General features: G+C 41.1%; 1 protein-coding gene across 3 annotated transcripts in view; it reads right to left on the bottom strand.

The window, feature by feature from the left end:
* Positions 1 to 3,266, bottom strand: part of PAFAH1B1 (platelet activating factor acetylhydrolase 1b regulatory subunit 1) — a 38,076-nt gene extending 34,810 nt beyond the window's left edge. The window contains exon 1 of one of the 3 annotated variants that reach the window (XM_040578786.1): positions 3,072 to 3,266. The gene's annotated coding sequence lies outside the window, so the exon portion shown is untranslated. Of the gene's footprint in view, positions 1 to 2,846; positions 2,961 to 3,071 lie in introns of those variants that run through there. The other 2 variants (XM_040578772.1, XM_040578780.1) reach the window with 2 other exon arrangements.
* Positions 3,267 to 13,724: the final 10,458 nt, after the last annotated feature.

Genomic DNA, 13,724 nt, shown 5'->3' with positions numbered 1-13,724 from the left:
AGAAAAGCCAGCAATACACACAAGACAGACCTCACGTGCAGTCATAAAGGTAAGTATTAATGCCTTTTCCTTTTGTAGAACAGAAATTTAAAAGTTATTCCCTGTACAGACAGTAAACGCCATCATTTCAAGGACAAAAATCAACCAAAGTAGTGAGGAGGCAAGTGTTCATTGCTTTTAGCCCGGATACATTTTTAGACACATGCATTTAATGAACACATCCACTAAATCCTGTAAGATCTACCCTGAGTGAGTGAACTACATCTTATAAGAAAGCCACTACCCTTTAATTTAATTTTGGGCAAATTAAAGCCAAACACAGTCACATCTGTGGCCATCTACCATCAAAAACTGGACTTCAGAAATGAGACAGACCCAAGAAAAAGCAAAACGTCAACCTGCTTCAGAATCATGAGTGGTCAGCATTGCACTTGCTCTTATCAATACTGCATTCAGGTGGGCAAGCCATAAGCCACATCTGGAACAGGAGAACACTTCTGCAAGCAGCCCTTCCTAGGTGCTTCATCCGATCCCTACTGTATTCCCCAAATCCTTTGTTCTAACACCTTTCCTACACAACTTTAAGTCTAAGCATCAATATTACCCCCATGATGCAGCAGCATCCGGGTGGTATAGTAATGCTCTTACAGAGCCATATTGTTCAAAAGGGCTTCCAAAATCTTGAGATGTTGTTTAACACGAACACAGCACATGAAGAAGGGTAATGCAATTAAGTTCATAAACTAACAGGAGTTACTCTACTGTGGCCACCAGAGAAAGCAGGGATTGCCTTTTCTTGCAAGTCCACCCATAACCCAGTCTAGCCAAGAAGTTACATGGACAAATAAATAATAGCACTAAGCAACAATACACGGGTTCTCTGTATTTCAGAGAATGTTGTGTGTAAAATACGCACACAAAAATCCTAATTCTTATGTAAGTGTAAATAAAATAAATTCAACAAGTGAATATCTAAGTGGATAAATTGAAATGGTTATCAGACAAAAAAATTCCAGCTTTGCAACAGTGACTGGTCACTTCTCACTGTCAGACAAATCAAGATCCACCCTGAAGAAAAATAAGCCTCAAAACAGAATGCGAGATTTCTTTCATTTCAGAAGGTTCCTGCACCATTAGATTCTTCCCTAAAGAGACTTCATTGTTACGGCAATTAGTATTCCTCCACCCCAGCAAAGGGGAAAAAAAAAAAAAAAAGCTATGAAAGGGTAATCTAGCCATTTCGCAGCTTTGCCTCCTTACTCCACCCAGTCTCTTCTCTGCTCAATGGCTGCACACAGCATCCATAAACATGGTAATATCAAAAGAAACACACAAAAATGAGATCCCTGAGAACAAGCTAGAAATTTGCAATAAATCTTTCTGTTTGAAAATATTTTCTTTGTTTAGCTCCCTAACATAATTTTTCTATTTAACAAAATGACTCTAAGGGCAAATAACATTTTGATAGCAGACCCTCCCTCTTCTGAAAACCAGCTGAATGATGCACAATCATTTACAAAATGATCATCACTAAACGTAGGTTCTTTAACCCCCATCTCCTAATATCATACACAATTCTGTCATAGGAATATGTGCTTAAAAGAATCTCCACAAAAATACCTAATTCAGCCAGATCAACATGCCCAAATATTTATTTACAGTAAACCTGTGTTTATTAAAGATTTTTAATATAGCTTAGATTAACCTTCCACCACCATCCCCTGGTTAGGTAATTCATTATGAATTGACTTGACCTGCAACCACCAAGCCCTCTGCTGCAGCACCATCAGCAAGGAAATTTTACCAGCGTATTGTAGCAAAGAAAGGGAAGGTGTCACATTATTACTGGTATTAAAGGTCAAGTTTAATTGCATCCACCTTAAACAACAACAAAAAAATAATCTCACATCTAGAGAACAGACTAAACCTTAAACTTTTTAAAGGAGGCACCACTCCCACCCCCCAACTTCCATCAAAAGCTCTGCCTGCGCATAACCTCCTGCTGAAACAAAAACTCAAGAGTAGCAATAAACACAGCATTTTAGCAAACTCGACTGCTATTACAAGGTTTCCAAGGAGAGCCTGTGCGACTGTAGACAACCAAGCAGAGATATGACCCCAAGAAGGAGAGATTAGGTCTCCCTCCCCCGTTTTTACTGCAGCTGGTTCTGAAGGTCTTGAGCCACCTCCTACCAATCAAGATCACTGCAGGAAAACAGGGTGGATGTGAAACAAATTCTCAAAGTAACACCTACTCCGTTCCCATGTATTATCAATTCTCGTTTTGTTTTCTGTGCTGCGGCCAACTCCGGAGATCTGGGCCATCTCCTGACAAACGCCTGCCGTGCCCTCGGAGAGGACGGGGGCGGAGAGGAGAAGCCCTCCGGGGGGGATTCGGGGAAGGGATGCTCGGTGCTCTCCCCGGCACACGTACCACCAGACCCCTCGCCCCAGGCTCTCTCCTTTTTTACCATTATTTGCGCCTGGCCCACCGCCTCCTCCCCGGTATCTTGCTAAGTCACCAGAAGAAACGAAGAGGCCTAAGGGGCGGGGGGGAGAGGCCGCGACAGCCGGGGAGCCAGAGCCCACCGCAGGGGCCGCTCCCCCCTCACCCCACCCCGCTCCCTTGTCTGGCCCACTCCTCCCCCGCGCCCTGTTTTCCTGCTAAGTCACCCACGGCGGGGACGGCGCTGAAGCCCGAGAAGGGCCAGCGGAGAGGGGAGGGAGCCGCGCCCGGCGGCCCCCACCACACCCCGCCGGGGCGCGGGGACCGTCCCCCGCCTCGCCTCCCTCCCTCCCGCCCCGTCGCCCTGCCTCCCCCGCCTCCTCCCCGGCTCCCTCCTCACCAACGGGCGCGGCCGCCATTTTGAGAGCGAGCTGGAGAGAAGGAGGGAGGGGGCAGGAGCAGCAGCGGAGGGCGGGGAGCAGCGGAGAGGAGGGGGGAGCGGAGAGCCGCGCCGGCCGCACGGCCCGCTGGACCCCGCCGCCGGCCGGGACAGCCCCTCGCGGGGGGCGCCGGCGATCGGCGGAGGGGAGGCAGGCAGAGAGGGGAGACGCGGCCCCGGCCTTACCCGAGCCGCCGTTTCGCTCTGCTCTGTGGGGCCGGCGCCGCCCGCCTCTCCCATTCACCGGTGCGGCGGGGCGGGGCGCGGAGGAGGGGGGTCCGTGGGGGGGTCCCGGAAGCTCTCGCCGCTCGCACCGCTCCGCTCCGCGGTCTGTCAGTGGCGTCCCGGCCGCCAGGAGGGAGGGAGGGAGCGGCGCGGCCCGCCGCACCTCTGCGCATGTGCGAGCGGGGGCGGGGACAGCCGCCGGCCACCATCTTGGGCGGCTGAGGCGCAGGGGCGCGTGTCCCGGCATGCCCCGCGCCGCCCGCGTCCCCGGCATGCCCCGCGCGCGCCCCGCCGCGGCCTGCGGGGCGGCCTGTGAGCGGTGGCCGGGCCCGCGCCCTCGCCCCGCGCCCTCGCCCCGCCGTTCCGGGCCCCGCCGGGCCCCCGGCCTCTCTCTGGCACAGGGCCTTGCGGCTCCTCGTCAGCGTGCCCTGGGGCAGGCGCCCCGCGTCTCCTGCTGCCGTGCTGTCACACACTGACACACACCCCGTCACATTGCTGTCGTGCTTTGCTTCGTTGGCGTCTTAATTAGTGATAGAGCTGCCTTAGTGATGCCTGTATGTGGCAAAAAAAGACCTGCAAGTACCAGCGAAGAGGCTAACGCTGCTGGAGGGGCTAGGAGGAGAAGGAAAAGGCACACGTACATGCTTAGCTGTGCGGTGTAGCTTGGAGGATGCTTTGTGGGCTCATGCTAGCGTAACATGAAGCGCACGATACCCGCATCGGTGCTGTGCAGAGCGATGGAGGGGACGGCAAGATGGTGTCTCGCGATCCAATGTGGCACAGCTTCTCGCTCCAGGCAGCCATGAAGGAGCTGATGCTGGCTTTGTTCTAACCAAACTGATGCAACTGCCAAGAAAAGCCTTAAAGTGGAGTTACACTGCTCCCCTCTGTGGGCTGTTGCATTCGGTCTCACCGCACAGATGCATTGCCATAGCGTGTTCTGGCTTGTGTGGAATCTGCTCCTGAGACAGCAGTATTTTTAGTGAGTAACCTTGTCCCACAGACCTGGAGTTACCAGATTTGACAGAAGCATGCATGTCACTTGTGGCCGTTACCTCTGTAGGACCGGAAGTCCGGGAACTTGGCGTGTCCCCATGCACAGTCACAGTACCGGTATGAAAAAGGTCATGCTTTCTACGTTGAATAGAATGTTTTCATAATCTTCTACAAACCCCACTTAGTTAAATCTCAAAATAGCCTTTGTTTAATATGTCGGTTCCTAAACTGAGGCATAAACCACTGATAATTTAATCCATAGGCTCCCAGGAAGTGACTTGAGACAGAAGAGGGTACAGAGTCCTGGAGAAATGGGCTGCCACCTCCCTCAGTTGCCATTTGACAAACATAGTCAGGTAGCTGCATACATCGGAAGCCAAATTCTCCCCTCAGTTTTTGATTTTGCAGTCCTTACAGTCTTCAGCAAGGTGTGTTGAAAAATACTCTGTTTGGGAAATGCCAAAGATAAACTGGGAGTGGACCCAACCAGTGTGGCTGGAAGTAAATCCAGATGCAAAACAGAAAGAGCCCTGCTGTTACAGGAAACAGTTACATGTGTCACTATCAAAGACTAGTGACCAAAGTGAACTCTAATGTTGGCAGGCGTAACAGCATAATCCGATATTTAATGTGGGCCATAAAGTTTTCTGAAATGCTGATTTGGGGAAATAAGTCATTCCACGATTAAAATTATCTGTACAGCAAAAACTTGAAGAAACTTCAAGGAACACTGAAAATAACATAATCAAAATCTGTATAGTTTTATCTGTTTCTATTTGAAGTAGTAACTGAGATTACTAATATCTAAAATTCGTATAATGAAGCTCCATTTACATACTGAGGGCACTTGACAGTGCTTTCTGTCAGGTTTGCTGTTGTGCTATGGCTTATGGTTGGTCACTTTCTTTTTTGTTTATGTTTTTATTTTATATAGCAGTAGGCTAGAGAGGGCTATTTATACCCAATACACAATGCAAAACTGCAGATGCATCCAGGACAAATTTTGATAACGAACCTGCATTTAAGGTATTTTTTTAATTTACTGGATTACAAGTTTTTGATCCATTTAAGCCTTGGTAATATGGTGTTATCACAGACATTCCCAAATACACTGGCAACATTAAAAATGGACTAAAAGTATTGCATAATTCTGTTTCAATATGCTGATCATTGTAATTAATGATGCGATAAGGAGTTGGATAAGTCAGCAGGCCAAATTTCTAGTGCAGAGGCAATGCGCTGTAGCTCTGATCCTTTTGTTAATGAAAAACAATCAAAATGGAGCAGCATGTCTCAGTATTCTGAACCAATGTTTCAAGAAGGTGTTCAGATACTTTCCAAAAGAGAGGATTGGATCTGGCCATACCAGGGGTTTTCCTCCCCTCTATTTCTAAATTTCTGTGCTGACCACTGGCAATAGCAGTTTCCTTCTGTGGTCGAGATAACATTCCCAGTTCCAACATGAGGCACACGCCAACATGAGAAACAGTGGATAAAAATTGCAAATCTGCATGATACTTCATGCCACACAGGTATATGGAAAAATAGTGTCTCCAACTGAAGATTATTACTTCTCACATTTTAAATCCTAGGGGGTATTAGCCATTGGTCAATTGTAGCCTCTTAAATTGTTCTCTGGCAATTAACATACTTTTAATTTTTAAACATGTTAAGCACATTTTCTGATCTCTTAAGGGGCATACAGTCATTGGCTCGTTTGCTTTTTAATGTGCTGATTATAAATGGACAGGCCTGGAAATAACTTGGAGCCTTCCACTCCTGCTGTAAGTAGAGATTATGAGCCCCTTTCACATTCAGGTTAATCACCTGTAAACATGTTTTCAGTTCTGTTGTTGTGCATGTGGCTTACATCCTGAAGTCCTGTGGACTTTGTACTGCTGATTGCAAGCCTTTGAGCCCAATGGTTCAGCCATTTTCCCCCCATCCATACACTCTACCCAACTAGTCCATATCGCACCAGTTTGGCTGTGGTGGTACTAGGAGACCATGTCAGAGGCCTTGCTGAAGTCAAAGTAAGCAACATCCACAGCTCTCCCCGTGTCTGTAGAGAAAGATGGTCATTGCGCTGCAGAATGTTGGGCTGGTTGGGTGCATTGAGCACAGTCTGCCTTGGTCAGGCGGTGCTGGCTTCTCCCAGCCGTCTTGTTGCTTCTTGTGCCTGAACATGGCCCCCCGGGAGGTCTGCTCCATAACCTTCCCAGGAGCCAGGATCAGGCCAGCTGGTCTGTAGGTCTCTAGAAGTGCCCATTATGTAAACTGCAACCCTTGAGCAGGATATTTGCAGAACAGGGACTGAAATTTAAGGTAAGACTTTAAAGTGGTATGCCAAAATTCACTTTATTTCAGTTTGTTTGCAAAGCAGGCAAAACTGCTTTGCCATTCACAAAATTCTAATGTATCAAGTATTTTAGGTACATACTCCAGCGATAATTAGCACCTACAGAAGAAATTAAATCCATTTCAAAGAGATGAATGAATTTTCCCAGCACTTTCATGACACAGGTATTTTACTCTCCTTTTACAGCTGGCCTTCTTTGTAATATCATTGCTTGATACTGTGATGGAAAAGAATTCCCAGCTCTCAGCACGGCTGAACTCTGTGGAGTCTCAGAGCCTCTTTTTTTATTGGCAGTTTCTTGATAGTTTCCTTGATTGTTTTCCTTGATTTTTCTTGATGGTTTCCTTGATTGCCACAGTGTAACCTGATGACAGAAAACACATACCCTCTGCCTCAGCGGGGATGTGCAGACACAAATTGCATAGCTCCTTCTGATTCCAACTTCAAATTTTTTACAGGATATTCCTAAAGTAAATGTTTACAACATGCACAGCCACGCTTCAGAGTGAGCCAGGCTTCTTCAGTGTGTTTTTTACCATATGGGGTGGCATACACAGCTATAGCTACTACATTGGAGATTACATATTTCAAAACGTTACATCAAACCTTGCTAAAAGGTTTCTGCTAAATACTGGAAACTTCATTCATTGGTAATTTGTATGTTGCCTATGAATGAAAGTTGTCATTAATATTCTACATGTGTACATATTTGTGTAGCAAAACATTGTAGTGACTGTACCACTGTAAATCAACTAATTTACATGTTGCAAGTCCATGGTGGTGCCTGACCTACAAAAGAGACGAGCTGTTACAACTACAGAGCTTTGAAAGATAGAAAGTTGCACAAAAATGCCTCCGCAGATTTGAACTGAAAGATAACTCAGTTTTAGGCTGGGAATAAATTCTGGTGACACAAATACTGTTGTAACTAGGTGCCTAAGCACCTACCAAAGGAAAATTAACTTCTAGCTGTGTCTTGCCGTTTAATTTAATGAGTCAATGGGCATGTCTACCTGTGTCATTACCCCTGTCATTGGAATAAATCACAAGAAATGATGATTTTCTCATCTTTTTGTTCACTAGTAAATAGTGACTTCTCTGTGGCTCAAACGTGACTTGGCTCTACAACTGGAAAAATCATCCACTTTAGTGTTTTTATAGATGGAAGTACATGCAAAAGTTTCTGCCTTTGTGTTTGGGGTTTTTTTTAACTTTTAACTTACAGTTAACTTAAAGGGGTTTAACTTAAAGATACTGAAGAAAATACTATTTTTGCAGCCAAACCAGAGAAAAAAATACCACTGTGTGGGAAAATGTTGTGTTCCCAATGTGAAGCATAGCACAAAACACATTCAGATTAATTTTTAATGTATATTCGGATTTTAGAAATCCTACATCCAGTACTCATGTGGCCTTTCCTATATATTATCAACATGAAGAAGGCAAACTGTAATGGTATCCCTCTCTACCCGACCTTCTTATATAGCATTAAAAAGAAGAGAAGATAAACAAATCCGGTCTCTAATGTGTTTCAGTATTGAGAACCTTGGTCTTGTGTCAAGTCTTTACCCTTCACAGGAGAATCTTTTACTGAAGTGAACACCTTTTCAAATATATTATAAAGAAAGTTAAAATTAAATTTTCAGCAGGTGTTTCATTTTTACTACTAGTTCATATGCCTATATTAATTCCAGTTTGCTTCCTAGCTTAACTGGTCATCATGCATAATTTATGCTACTAACAACGACAATGTTGGCTTTCTATACCTTAATTCTACAGTCTGAATTGCTATGGATACTATTTTCAGATGGTTCCTTCTTTAAACTCACATGTTAGTCTAGCAACTACTTTTCCTACAACCAAAGGATGAAAGTCCAGGTACAAGTAGCATTTCATCAGCTTATCAGTTTTGACTTTACTGGCTGTACTCTGACAGAGAACCTTATATAAAATTTACTGTTCACCTTTGCAGTACAGCTTTATCTGACGGCTGTAAGCCTGGCTCACTTGTTAAGTCACAATTTATCTGCTGGCTATTTTGCGTTTTAGTGAGGGTGTAATCAGTGTCTGCTGTGCCTCACATTTGACCTCCTCTGTCCCCACACAGTGAGATATTAAAAGTATCCTTTTTTGTGATGCTGTGAAAACTGGTATTGCTTATAATAACCTTGGCAAAGTTTTTAATATAAGAGTATTAATTGCAGGTATTTATTGCCATACAAGAAGATATTTTCTCTTCCAAGATTTTTAAAATTTATGTGAGAATTGCAGTTACTCAAAGGATGAATATACTTATTTTTAAAACTATTATGTAATATTTTCAGCAAATTATTCCTTGTATCTTCAAAATGTGTTTATGAGTTAAAGCAAATGCCTGTAACATGTACATTCCAATTAAAAGTATAGTAAAGCAATGCAGAGCTAATAAAAGATCCACCTTTCAATCTAATTGGGCATGCACTTTTTGCATGCAAAAGATGCACACACTTTTCATGCTAATTTAGAGGTGTACTACAGCTGAACATGAAGATTAGGTCATCATAGACTCCTGTAGCTAACTAGAATAATTTGTGTGCATAAGTACCTGATTTGCATAGAAAAATGCTGCAAATGCACATGCAGGTACTTTAGATCAGATAAATTATTCATCAATCTCACAGATAAGTTTCTAAGCATATTGCAGCTGCAATTAAGCAAAGTTTGATGTACTCAAGTGCAAGCCTTTGTGGTACCTGAGCATTGCTTTTTCATTCATACTTATAACCTTCAGAAATCACACTTCAGAATGAAATAAAAAATCTAAGTATACAGATTGTTAGAAGTAGTGATGTAAGGTTGCTTCAAAAATTTGTATATCAAAGTAAAGCAAGCAGCTATAAAGTAAGAGTTGGTCAGTATAAGGGTTGGGGAAAATAGGCCAAAGCATATCAGCATGAGGTAGTAGTATTAAAAGAGGGGAGCACAAACTAACATCGATGTATTCTTAATCCATAGTTATCCCAGATTTGGATTAAACTGCCTTCTGGAGGGTTTTTAGGGCCCTTTTTATATTGGAATGTTTACCTTTGGTCACAGCATTTTTTCTTCTTCTAATGGGTTTATATTTTAAAAAAAGACTGGGATAAACTTTTCTGCCAAGTATATCCGTGGAATTGCTTCTGAGTCAAAAGCATAGTTAAAACCAAAGCAAATGTGTTGCTTTTCTAATTCTTTAAATTCCATTGCTAATTATAGCAATGTGTAATCATGTATGTTGTTACTGCTGACGCTATCCACCCCCCTTCTGAATTCCTTTCACTATATTCCTTTTCACTTGAAATAATAAAGCACTGCCAGTAATGCTAAATGACAATTTAGCATTTTGTATAAACATCATACAGCAAAGGGTAGTTTCATTGCACTCGACCTAATATTAAAAGATGTTCTCGTGTTATTTTTCATACTTTTTATTGTTTATATATAACACATAGAAATCTGGAGTTTGCTTCTAAGTTAAGAGTATCTTTCCACAAAATCATTTTCAGCCATATGTATTAGTTTGGTATTGCAAAATCACTCACAAGTCTTTAAAGTTAGGCTTTTACAGCAGGAATCTGTTGCTCAAGGTATTGTAAAGCAATAGGGAAGTATGGCCTCTGTCCCAAGGATGCTGCAGCATTCTAACCACAAATTCAATGGAACAAGTATCTTTATTTAGTGGACCCATGAAAATTAAAGAAAGATGTTATTCATGATTCCATTTCCATTATAGATATGGGAAATGGAAAAAAAGCTATACAGGAACTGTGAGTTGTGGCTGTTCTCAAGGCAACTTATCAACATTTACTGACTTTGTAATCACTGCATGTCTTGTTGACATAATATCTTACTGTTCTAGTCAGGTGCAACAGTAAGCTGGGCTGACTTGAAGGCTGAGTTTCTGCTTCTCCAGAAGGCTGACAGACTTTGCGGCTGAAGTTATTAACAAGCTAACAGAGAAGATTCATAACATACAGAGTAAGGTATACAAGAAGTCCAGTCAGTAGCTACCTGAAAGATGATTTTTAATCTTACATGTCTTCTGAACAAAAATATAATCCTGAACAGAAATACTTTTATTAAGTATAAGATCTAAAATAAGAAATAATTTTATTAAGAAATAAAATTACCTTTTACAGGGAAAATTAATGTTCTTTTCCTAACGTACAATCTATTTAACTAATAAACCTGTTCCAGACTTTAAGAAACTGGCAGTCTATTTCCTCATTAAAATCAGCAACATTTTACAAAAAAATAGAGCTATTCAGAACTGGAAATGCCATACTGATGCTTCATTTTTTAAATTCTAGAATATTTATTATTACCAGAAAATTAAGATTCTCTTTGAGATTAGAAAATTAGTAACTATTGTTTCTGAGTAACATCATGAACGTTATTGGTCTAACTGGAAGGGTTAGGAGTTGAAATAGGTGTGTACTGAGTCTGCTGTCAGCTTTTAAAAAGATGGTCCAGGTTTCTTTCTAAGGAAGGAATTTGCAGCTTCCCTACTAGTAGAAGGTAGGTGGCCCATAATGCCTTATGATTCACATACATAAGAATGTGCCATGAACAACACATGCACAGATACTCACACACCCGAATCAAATTATATGTTTGACACATTCTTAAAATGAAACTTTCTGAATGCAATTATACTCATTAGTTGTGCTGTGATTCAGTATTATTCTAGCTTGTAATGAAATAATTCAGTGGGTGTTCTTCATAGCATATCAAAAGGAAACAGTAACCTTAGCTTGCCTTTTTACCACTGTTTTTCCTCTGGATAACAACTATAATTAATATTATGTTAGCTCAGATGGGTTGTGAAGAAGGACCACTTAATGACATTGCCTGTCATGTGTATCTTCCAGTAAATGTACTGAAAAGGGTAAATGGAAGAAAAAATCTGAGATTTAAAACTTTTGGCAGACAGCAAATGCATGGAAAGAAGAGTGTAGTAGAGTGCTTGCTGTTGCTCTTGGGATGCTACATTACTACCCATGTGGAAGTTCGGCATTGAAAATCGTAACTGACAGAAGCAGTAAAATGATTCATTCTATAATATATGAATACATGTATTTCTTTAGTTAATCCCTTCTAGCTGAAACTATAATTCTGAATAGTGAGGAAAACGGCAGAAAGAAGGAACACCTGTTCATTTTTGGAAAAGTTAAATATTCTTAACAGTGATACAAGGTGATACACTTTTCCTACACTTTGTTCTCTCAATAACTCCTCATCTTTTGGGAAAATAATTTATAATGTCTTCTGAATACTTCTTAAAACATTTAAAATGCCAGCATTCTTAAGAAATGTTTATGACATTTGTTTATATTTATGCTTCAATAAATGTTACCCCAGAAATAGTATTAACAAGTATTGGAAAAAATCTTCTTCAAAACCAGCGGTAAAGCTCTAGCTGACTGTGACAGAATTAATTCTCCAACTGGTCTGTAATGTTTATAGCAGAAAGTTAACGTGCATTCACACTCCACTGGCTGAAGTGCTTTCTCAGACCTTTGGTATACTTCTGGGTTTTGTTCTAAGCATAATTTAGTGACCTCAGTGACCTTATCTTTATATATATAATCAGAAAAAGATACATTGCAGGATGTGACTTTTTTTGGCCAGATTAGAAAGCACACTTAGTTAAAAATGCTTTTAGTTAAAAAAACTTTCCTTAGTTTGGAAAGGATGAATTGTCCCTGACTCTCTACTGTATTTTCTGTATTCATTCCAAACAGGAAACTCTTAAGCTAATTCCATTAATGTGTGTTACCTAAAAAATTTATAAAGACTGAGTTCTATGGTTTTTAAGGTCTGTCTATAAAAAAAGGGAGTAGTAGCTTTAAGGTAAAAAATTAACATCCAAATGTGAGATAACATTTTGCAGGCAAAACTTCCATCCATTTCAGTTAGAGCTATGGTAAAATGAGATTAGTTAGATAATAGAATGTTTTATTGAATAGTCTCACAATTCAATCAATTATTACACGACTGAAAGAGACGTGGGACAGAATGGTCTCAGCAGATGACAGGACACGATTTTCAGAGTGTTTATGCTTTATTTTACATCGGCACTCCCTCTGGCTTATCCAGTAATGAAATGCAACTTTAACTAGGAACAAGATTTGAGACTGGAATTATAAAAATTACAGTTGTGAGATTCATTTTGTTACCATTTTAATGCATAGCAACATTCTTGGTTAGAAAATGTGTTAAATAATGACAGTTCTTATTTGGAATTGAGAAGAATTTCTAATTCAGACTGATTCACTAGTTCTTGAAAAAATGGGAATGAACTCCTCTTTGGTTCATTTATAGAATCCCAGCAGATTTCCATTTGGCCTGGAGAGTTTTCTGTGTCCCCATTTTCAGGCTTCATTGTGTTATCCGTATTCACTTCTTTATCTTGTATGGCAGCCTTTTCATTATTAAGCAAGCTCTGTGAGGGATATACTAGATTAGAACAGTTTTGTCATCTTATGGCACAAGACAACACAAAGTATCTCCTAAGATTTCTGACATACTGATAAAGCAGAAGATTTATTGATAAGAACTGTATCTAACACATCTAACCTGTATTAGTCTTCCAAAACGTTATGCTTACAGAGCTACTCTGGAATATTTTATAAACAAACAATTTACCTCTTCTAAGGATTTGTTCAGAGGATGTAAAACAGCCAGAGATGCTGACCAGACAGCAGAGACTGAGAATTGCATAAAAAAGAAGCTTGGGTTTCTGAAGTTGTTTCTTCCAATAGCAATATTTCCTAGAACTTTTATTTCTTAGGACTTAGAATCCATCAGGCTGATGGTATGTAACACAGCTGACAGAAATATCTTTTGTTTTAAGTTGGCAATGTACCCATAATTTAAAAAAAAACACAAAATACAGTGTTGGTAGGGAGGCAACTGATGGACATATTATACCAGAATAATTAAGTTAGGTAAGGCTGTTGAAAAGAAATTGAATTATGGTAAGACAGTAATAACTGCTATGAGAGTCTGGACTTTAACATTTTCAGCTGTAATAGATCAACAGTCAGTTCTGTAAAATTCACCTTTCTGTAGCCATTTACACATCTGTAGGAACAGGCATTTACACAGCTGATAAATACCAGTCTTAAGAGCTTGATTCTGAAGCACATATATATGCAATCGCCATTTGTCACAGAGGCTGTTGCAGAAGCAGAAAGAAATTAAGCAGCCCACAAACTGCTAAGGATGACTTTTGTGAG

The sequence above is a fragment of the Falco naumanni genome, chromosome 1, assembly GCF_017639655.2.
Source record: "Falco naumanni isolate bFalNau1 chromosome 1, bFalNau1.pat, whole genome shotgun sequence".
NCBI classification, from domain to species: Eukaryota; Metazoa; Chordata; class Aves; order Falconiformes; family Falconidae; genus Falco; species Falco naumanni.
The sequence above is the reverse complement of the archived record's forward strand: the minus strand, read 5'-3'. Positions and strand labels throughout refer to the sequence as shown.